Source organism: Eutrema salsugineum, unplaced genomic scaffold (genome assembly GCF_000478725.1).
Source record: "Eutrema salsugineum unplaced genomic scaffold, Eutsalg1_0 scaffold_11, whole genome shotgun sequence".
Classification (NCBI taxonomy): Eukaryota; Viridiplantae; Streptophyta; class Magnoliopsida; order Brassicales; family Brassicaceae; genus Eutrema; species Eutrema salsugineum.
In genome coordinates, this window is record NW_006256901.1 from 10744157 (window position 1) to 10752263 (window position 8107).

Consider the following 8107-nt stretch of genomic DNA (forward strand, 5'->3'; position numbering starts at 1 on the left):
TACACCGCCTCTCCTTGTTCTTGTGGGACTGATTCCTCTGCCTCCACTTCTAAGTCATCTGGAGTTGGCTCTTGACTCTGCTCCTCTTCTTGATTTACTTCTGAACTCAATGGTACCGGCTCAGCTTCTTCTTGAGTACTTGTAGGAACCGGCTTATGCACTTGCTTGGGCAGGACTGGGTTCCCAAGGTGATCCAGCAAGAACCGCAGACTGGTAGCGAGATCTGATGGGGAGCTTGACAGGTCTTTGAGACTCTCCCAATTCTTCTTGTCATAGTATCCCTGGTTCTCAAGAAATTTGACCTCCCTGGACACATAAGTGCGGCTATTAACAGGATCATAGCACTTGTACCCCTTCTGAGTTGTTGAATACCCAAGGAATATACACTTTATGCTTTTGGCCTCAAGTTTGTTTCTCTGTTCACCTGGAACAAACACAAAACAAACACACCCAAAAACACGTAAGTGATCTAATGAGGGTTTAGTTTTGTTAAGTACCTCAAATGGTGATGAGTCTTGTAAGACTTTTGTTGGGGTCCGGTTAATGAGATAGCATGCGGCTAAGACAGCATCTCCCCAAAAACGTTTAGGCACATTTGTATGGAACATCATCGACCTGGCCACCTCCATTAAATGTCTATTCTTCCTCTCAGCAACTCCATTTTGTTGTGGAGTGTAAGGGCAACTGGTTTGGTGTAAGATGCCATGCTTTGCTAGATGTTCTTTGAATCTTTGACTTGTATACTCACCGCCATTATCTGATCTAAGAATCTTAATCTTGGCATTAAAATGATTAGTCACATAATTTTGAAAGTTTGTGAATGCTTCAAATACACGATCTTTAGAGGGAAGTAAAGTTATCCAGGTATATTTTGATTTTTCATCAATGAAGGTCACAAAGTATTTATTACTATCCCTAGACATGCAAGGTGAAGTCCACACATCAGAATGAACCAAGTCAAAGCAATGTTCATAAATAGTAGATGATTTAGGGAAAATAACTCGACAATGTTTACCAAGAATACAAGATTCACAACTTGTGTGATCAAAAGCAACATCAGGTAACATTAATTCAAGAGCACGCGAGTGAGGATGACCTAATCTAGCATGCCAAATAGAGTTCAAACTTGCAGAAAAACATGAATTAAAAGAGAAAGCATTTGAGTCGCTTGATGAAGAATCCTCGAGAACATATAGATCATCTTTGGTTCCCCCTTTTCCAAGTACCTTCCCATTCTTAATATCCTGAAAGTGAACATCATTAGGACCAAATATCGCATAACAGTCTAAGTCCTTGGTAGCTCTACTAACCGATAATAAGTTAGAAGTGAACTTAGGCACAAACAATGCTTTACTATCTTTATCAAATAACTTTAGGTTACCAGTTCCTTCTATGGGAATTCCATCACCATTAGCTATCACAACATTTCCTAAAGCCGGTTTTATGTTGTTTAACAGTTCAGGGTTACTAATCATATGATGAGATGCACCTGAATCTACAACTAAAGCGGTTTTAGGTTTATTAGAGAAGAAGGTGATACCAGACTGTTTTGCGGCTAAGGCTTTGATAAGAGCCTCAAGGTCGGTCTTTCTCACAAACTCAGTCGAGACATTCATGGCACCATCTCCACCTTGTGTCAATGCACCGGCTCCTTCTTGAGCAAAGCTAGCTCTTGCATCCTTGAACTTGCTCGGCTTCAGGTGGGGATGAAGAATCCAACATTTATCTTTGATGTGGCCCTTCTTCTTGCAATGGTCACAGATCCATGGCTTCCTGTCATCGGGTTTAAAGACACCTTTGTTGGCCGAGATGAGCTCTTGCTTCTTGAAGAGACCAATAGAACCTTGCTCCTTTTGGATCCTTGCACAAACGTCTTCAAGGCTTGGGAGCTTATCCTCTCTCAAAATGTGCTTGATGAGGTCGTTGAAGATGGGGTTTAGCGTGAGAAGAAGTCCAAAGACTTTGTCTTGCTCTCGCCTTTCATTGAGAACTTTAGGATCCAAAGTACTCGGCCTCAGCATCTCTAGCTCAGCCCACAAAGATCTGAACTTCCCAAAGTGAGCTTTGAACTCCATGTCTTCCTGGCTCAGGTCATTAATCGCCTTCTTGACTTCAAAGACTCTGCTCAGGTTTGTATCATTACCGAACACATTCTTGAGAGTTTCCCACAGAGATTTTGCTGTCTCACAGTAGGAGTAAGCTTCAAGAATCGTCGGCTCAAGGGAGTTTTGAATGATGCCAAGCACGGTCTGGTCTTCTTGGAACCATTTTGCTTCCACAGCTTTGGCTTCTCCATCCTTCTTTCCGTCTTTGGTGGCGTCTTCTTCGGGAATCTGTTCTTCTAAGACGTGATTCCAAAGCCCTCGTCCACACAACGCCGTCTTTGTGGTTCTAGACCACAACAAGTAGTTTCCTCCTTTGAGGATAACAGGAATCACCACCGGTTTTGAGATCTCGGTGTTTGCATCGTTTGAACTCATTTTGTTCTTGAGGGGTTTTGAGAAACAAGAGAATAAGAGATGAGCGAACTAGAGAATGAGAGATTTAGAGAATAAGGTTTGAAGAATAGAGAAAAGAAACTCAGGAAATCGGAACCAATCGCTCTGATACCATGTTAGAATATTTAGAGACTAAGCGGAATAAAGAGATTTGAGAGAGTGTGCAAAAGAGATGAGAGAAAGAGTTCCCAAAGTAGTGTGTTTATTCATTCTCGTCTTTGATACATATATAGAGGAGACAGAATAGAAACTAGGTTTAGCTAAGCTACAATACAAAAGAAAGTGGTTAGAGACATAAGGAAACATGTGAGTCTTGAGCATGGATCCCGAGAGATAGTGACAGCTCCAACGGTCACAAGACCAAGTGTAAACGACGCGCCAAGGGGGGACCATTGTACGGACACCAACTCTCTTCTTCCTTAAACATCACACGTGATCCCTTGAGCCTTCTCTCCTTATTAAAGGCTAACACCGATTCAAGCCCTAAAGCATAGAACCTTTCTTGACCAATACAATTATGCAATGCAAAGCCATACTCAGATATATATCAACTCAACAAGAAATCTCCACAAGTTCTCCTCTTTCTCAACTCTTTCACATTCATTAAGCTTTTATCAAGTGAATCAAATGATGCAATGTTTAAACAAGCTGGCTTGGCTAGGGAGAGGCTATGAGATTAAAATGATCTCATCAGTGTTCAAGCGGGTTTAATGCAGCAAAAGGATCTCTCTATGAATGATCAAACTTTGGCAGAATGCTAAAGGTAAAAAGCAACCTATGCATACAAGGGCAAAGACTCATCACACCCCACACTCTACTCAAAGCTTTCTCACTGCTCACTCTCTCAAGAACCTCACTTTTCACACTCATTTTCCTCTCACTAGGGGACTTACTTTTCATTTTCATTCTCAAGTCTTGGAGTTCAAACTTTACATAGCTCTTTTTTATTTGCAACCTCTAGCCTCTTTTTTTTTTCTTTCTTTCCAAAACACTTGAGCTCTTTGGCTTATTTTCTTTTTCTTTTACTTAGGGGCTAGACTCTTTCTTTTCAAGACACCAGAGCTCACTTTCTTTAACTCAAAACTCCAAGACTCATTTCTTTTTCTTTCATTCCCCTAGCTATTTCCACTTTCTCTTTTCCACTCATCTCACCTTTTTTCACTCACCAACAAGTCTTTTCCCCCACACTTATTCCTCGCCAACACTCTCAGTTCCTCAATATTGGAACACAGCACTCAATGAGACCTGCCCTTGTCGCTCTAAACCTAACACTTTCTGCTAAGTTTGATCCAAGGTGGCCTTTCAATTCACACACAAACATTGGCTTGAAAGAAGGATGGGTTCAAGGTGAGGGAACTGATCCATGATGTGGATTCAGCTACTTGAGCTAAGGAAAAAGGGCGGTAAAAACAATGGTTCTAGCTCAAGTATGTATGTTGGTATCCACAAGCTTATTCAAACAATGCATCACAAGATATTTTCAAGTCAAGTTCAGGTTCTCACTTAATTAGAGTTGAGTTCAATTCAAACTTGCTTCTCAGATTCAAATCATTTCAGACTTTGCAAGCACAGAAAAAAGATTCACAAGCATATTCAGTTCAAGTTCTCAAAGTGATGTACTCTCTTAGAAAACCTATCATTACTCCCAGCAAGATGTAACCTATATGATGCAACTAGACTCGATCCTAAAAAATGTGAATGCAACTAGAATGAACATTTTTTTGTGAAAATTTTCTGATTAGATGCAACTAGATGAGACTCAAGACTCAAATTGGAAAATAAGATCAAAGAAAACATGATTAGTAAACACTAAACTCCTCCCCCACACTTAAATAACACAGTCCCCTGTGTTATAAAAGCATAAGAGAGAAGTGAAAGGCAAAAGCAAGAAAAATGCAAAATGAAAAATTAAGAACTAGATGCATATGTACAAAGAGTTTGGAGAGTTACCAGACTTGTTCATGATGGAATGGAGGCATTGGACATGGAGGAGGATGCTGGTGCTTTGAACCCTCTGCTTGGACTCAAGTCTCTCAAGCGTTCCTCCTTGTTCATGCTCGTTCAGGGACCCCTCTGCCTAGCCATGCCGAGGCTTCTACACCGAGGTGGACAAGTTTCTGGGTAAGTGGCAAGGGCACCTCGGTATTAGCTCAGGAACACCTCGGCTTTGGCTCTCCAAGGCTTCTCACAGCACTTGGTTCCGTGAAGATCTAACAAGAGACCTCGGTAATGATCATCTTGAGGTGCTTGGCCGAGGTCTCAGAATCATAAGGCCGCCACCTTTAAGCTCCTCTCTGCACTTTTTCCTTCAAACCATTGAGCAAGAACACTTTCTAGAATCCTGAGATCACTTAGCAAACCCATCAAAACATTCTGAAAGACTAAAGAAGAGATTAAAAAGATATATGTACAAGGATAAGCTTGGGGTGTCTCCCAAGAGCACTTTGTTTAAAGTCACTAAGTTTGAATTTGTAAAACCTTGTCTTAGGTTGGGTGAGGATGAGCACTGATGTTCTTGAGCACTTCTATTGTCTTGAGCATGAATGCCGAGGTCTGGTTCCTTTGAGTACCCTTAGAACCTTGTTCTTTAAGCTCCACCTTGAGACCCTTTTGCATCAGCGCTTGAATACCATCAGGATCCTTGTCAAAGATCGTTTTTGTGAGACCTGTTCTGAGTTCAGCAAATAACCCTGATTTCCCATTGCAATCCAGGTTGTATTTTGTGGATCCATCAGAATCTTTCCAAGGAGTAAGAGTAAAATCTTGAGAAGAAGATTCAAGTTCAAGGCTCTTTTCTTTTGATGCTGAACTTTCACCTTTGTTGTTGATCATCTTTAGCTCACTAAGTGTAGGAGACCATGTGAGGAAGATATCTTCTAATCTGATCAAAGGCTCTCCATTCTCATCCTTATGACCATAGTTGATGTGGGCTTGTTCTCCTTTCTCCACAGCTGAAATGGATTTAGATTCTCCTAAAACTCCAACACTTCCCACATAATGCATCTCAAGCACCTTGGGCTCTTCTATCTCTTGAGCAGCTGATCCACAAAATTCGGCTAAGGGAGGCTTGACAGGGTAAGAAACGTCCTTATCCACCTTTGTAAGCACCACTCTTTGAGTATCAAAGTCAATCCTTGCACCAGTTGTGTTAAGGAATGAAGTTCCAAGCAAAAGTGGAAGTTCCTTTGTCTTTTTCATCTTCATGACTATGAAATCAGTTGGAACTATGCACTCACCAACCTTCAAAGGATAGTTCTCTATCAGCCCATGAGGTTTCTTTGAGTAAGAATCGCCAAAAGTGATGGAAGAAGGATATTCCTTTAAGTTCTTGATCCCAAGTCTCTCCATCATGCTAAGAGACATCACATTTACACTTGCGCCTGAATCACACAAGGCATTCTCAACTCTGAACTTCCCAAGGGTGCAAGAGATTGTAAATTTCCCTGGATTACCCAGCTTTGGGAGTGATGTAGGCTTCACACTTGGTGAATCTAGGCTTGGAACATCATTCTTTGGCTGTTCCTGAGCAACCGGCTGGTCCTTTGCAATGTCCTCATTGAGATCAGGTAACAAGCTCATGAAGTCCTCTATAATGGCGTCCTCTTCCTCTTTATTAGGACTGGACCCATCAGAGACTTGACCATAAAGAAGGTATTCAATCTCTTGAACAGCAGCTGAATGATCATCACTTGAGTAGATGGCATTGCAATAATCTTTGGGGTTTTGAACAGCTGTACCAGCAAGAGGGATCTGAGTTTCTGAAGTGCAAATGCCTTTGTTCTTTCTAAGAGTCATAAGTTCAGAGCTTAATGTCTCCATCTTTGTTCTTTCTGAAGTGAAACCCGTCTTTTCCAGCTCTTGTTGTTTACTAGAACCTTCTCCTCTATAGCACCGGTCATAGTCTTCCCCATAAGTGTCTTGGCTCATGGCTAGGTTCTCAACAAGTTCCATAGCTGCAGTGATTTCTTTTGCCAAGAAATTCCCATTTGATGCTGTATCTAGCTGAATTCTGATCTTGGGAACGGCTCCTCTATACAAAGTGCTAAGGAGAGAGGCTTCTGAAAAGCCATGATGTGGGCACTGAGTTGTATAGCTCCTAAACCTGTCCCAAGCTTCTCCAAAGGTCTCATCAGAATGCTGAGTGAATCTTGAAATCTTGGTCCTTAGCCTGGCGGTTCTAGCAGTGGAGAAGAACTTAGATAAGAATGCTAACTTGCATTGTTCCCAAGTTTGTATTGAACCGCTAGGTAGGTTCTTCTCCCATTGGTGTGCCTTGTCTCCTAAACTGAATGGGAACAACCTGAGCTTGAAACTGTCTTCAGATACACCACTGATCTTTGTGAGATCACAAACTCTATCAAAGTGATCCAAATGCTCTAAAGGATCCTCATTTGGCAGCCCATAGAACTTAGAGTTCTGCACCATGTTGAGCATAGAGGCTTTCACTTCAAAACTTGTGTTCTGAACTGGAGGAGCTTGAATGCCGGCCCTGTATTGGTGTGTATTGGCTCGGTCATTGTCTCCTACATAGACCAGTGGAGGCTCTTGACGCCAGGGTGGGTTTGGGAAGGGTTGCGGTTGATTAACCTGAGGCCGGTCTTGGTTCTGATTACCCTGAGCTGGTCCCTGATGGACCTGACCGTGTGGAACGTGATTTCTGTTCCCATTAGCTCCAATACCAACTCCTTGACCGTGAGCAGCTTCTTGAGCCTGGTGCTCAATCCCAACGTGCTGATCCATTCCCAATCTCTCCAAATGAGCAGCTCTTTCGCTTTGTCTTCTAAGTTGTCCTCTTGTGATCATACACCTGAAAACAAAGACAGAACTTGAAAGGGAATCAGTAAAACAAACTAAACTTGATCTCAAAAACTATATCAGAAACTAATGCTAACTGGCCCCACACAATATGGCAACGGTGCCAATTGATAACTAAGAGTTTTGAGGCTCTTAGATGGGTTATCAATCCCCTTGTCAAAGTAGTATAAGGGGTGTCAATCCATATGTGTGGTAGTTAGGCACTAGTTTATAAGATAAGTTCTTAAGTCAAGCTAATCAAAGACAGGTTTGGTGACAAGTAACAAGTGAAAATATAAACAAGAAACAAACAAGTAATGATTAGTGAACTAAACAATTAAGCCAAACAAGATGATGGTGATTAAGCAAATGGTAAAAGCTAAACCTCTAGATGTGATCATTGATTAGGGTGCTGTAGATATCAATTCATGATGCTAAGAACAATAATGCAATGCAAGTTACTCTTTAGTCTAGACTTCAAAAGCAGATTAATTCATTCCCATGACAATAATCTCTTTGTAAATCACTTAATCAAGATTAATTCACCTTAAGCAAGATCAAGCAATCAACAAGCATAAAGTATCAAGTCTAATAATGACCAAACGGTTTCTATTTCAAAGAGACCGAATCTTACACAGAAAGCAGCAACAAGCAATCACATGATCTCAAAACCAATTAACTTAGAACTCAAATCTAGACTAATCCTCTCATGAAGGCATTAATCTCTACACTAATCCACTTTCAAACCAAATCATCATTTGTGAAATATGAATCAGTGAGCATTAAGAAACAGTTCTAATATGTCATTCATGCAT

General features: G+C 41.2%; 1 non-coding gene across 1 annotated transcript; it reads left to right on the top strand.

The window, feature by feature from the left end:
- Positions 1-6561: 6561 nt before the first annotated feature.
- LOC112090015 lies at positions 6562-6668 on the top strand. Its single transcript, XR_002901374.1, has one exon. It is a non-coding gene; the product is annotated as a small nucleolar RNA R71 (small nucleolar RNA).
- Positions 6669-8107: the final 1439 nt, after the last annotated feature.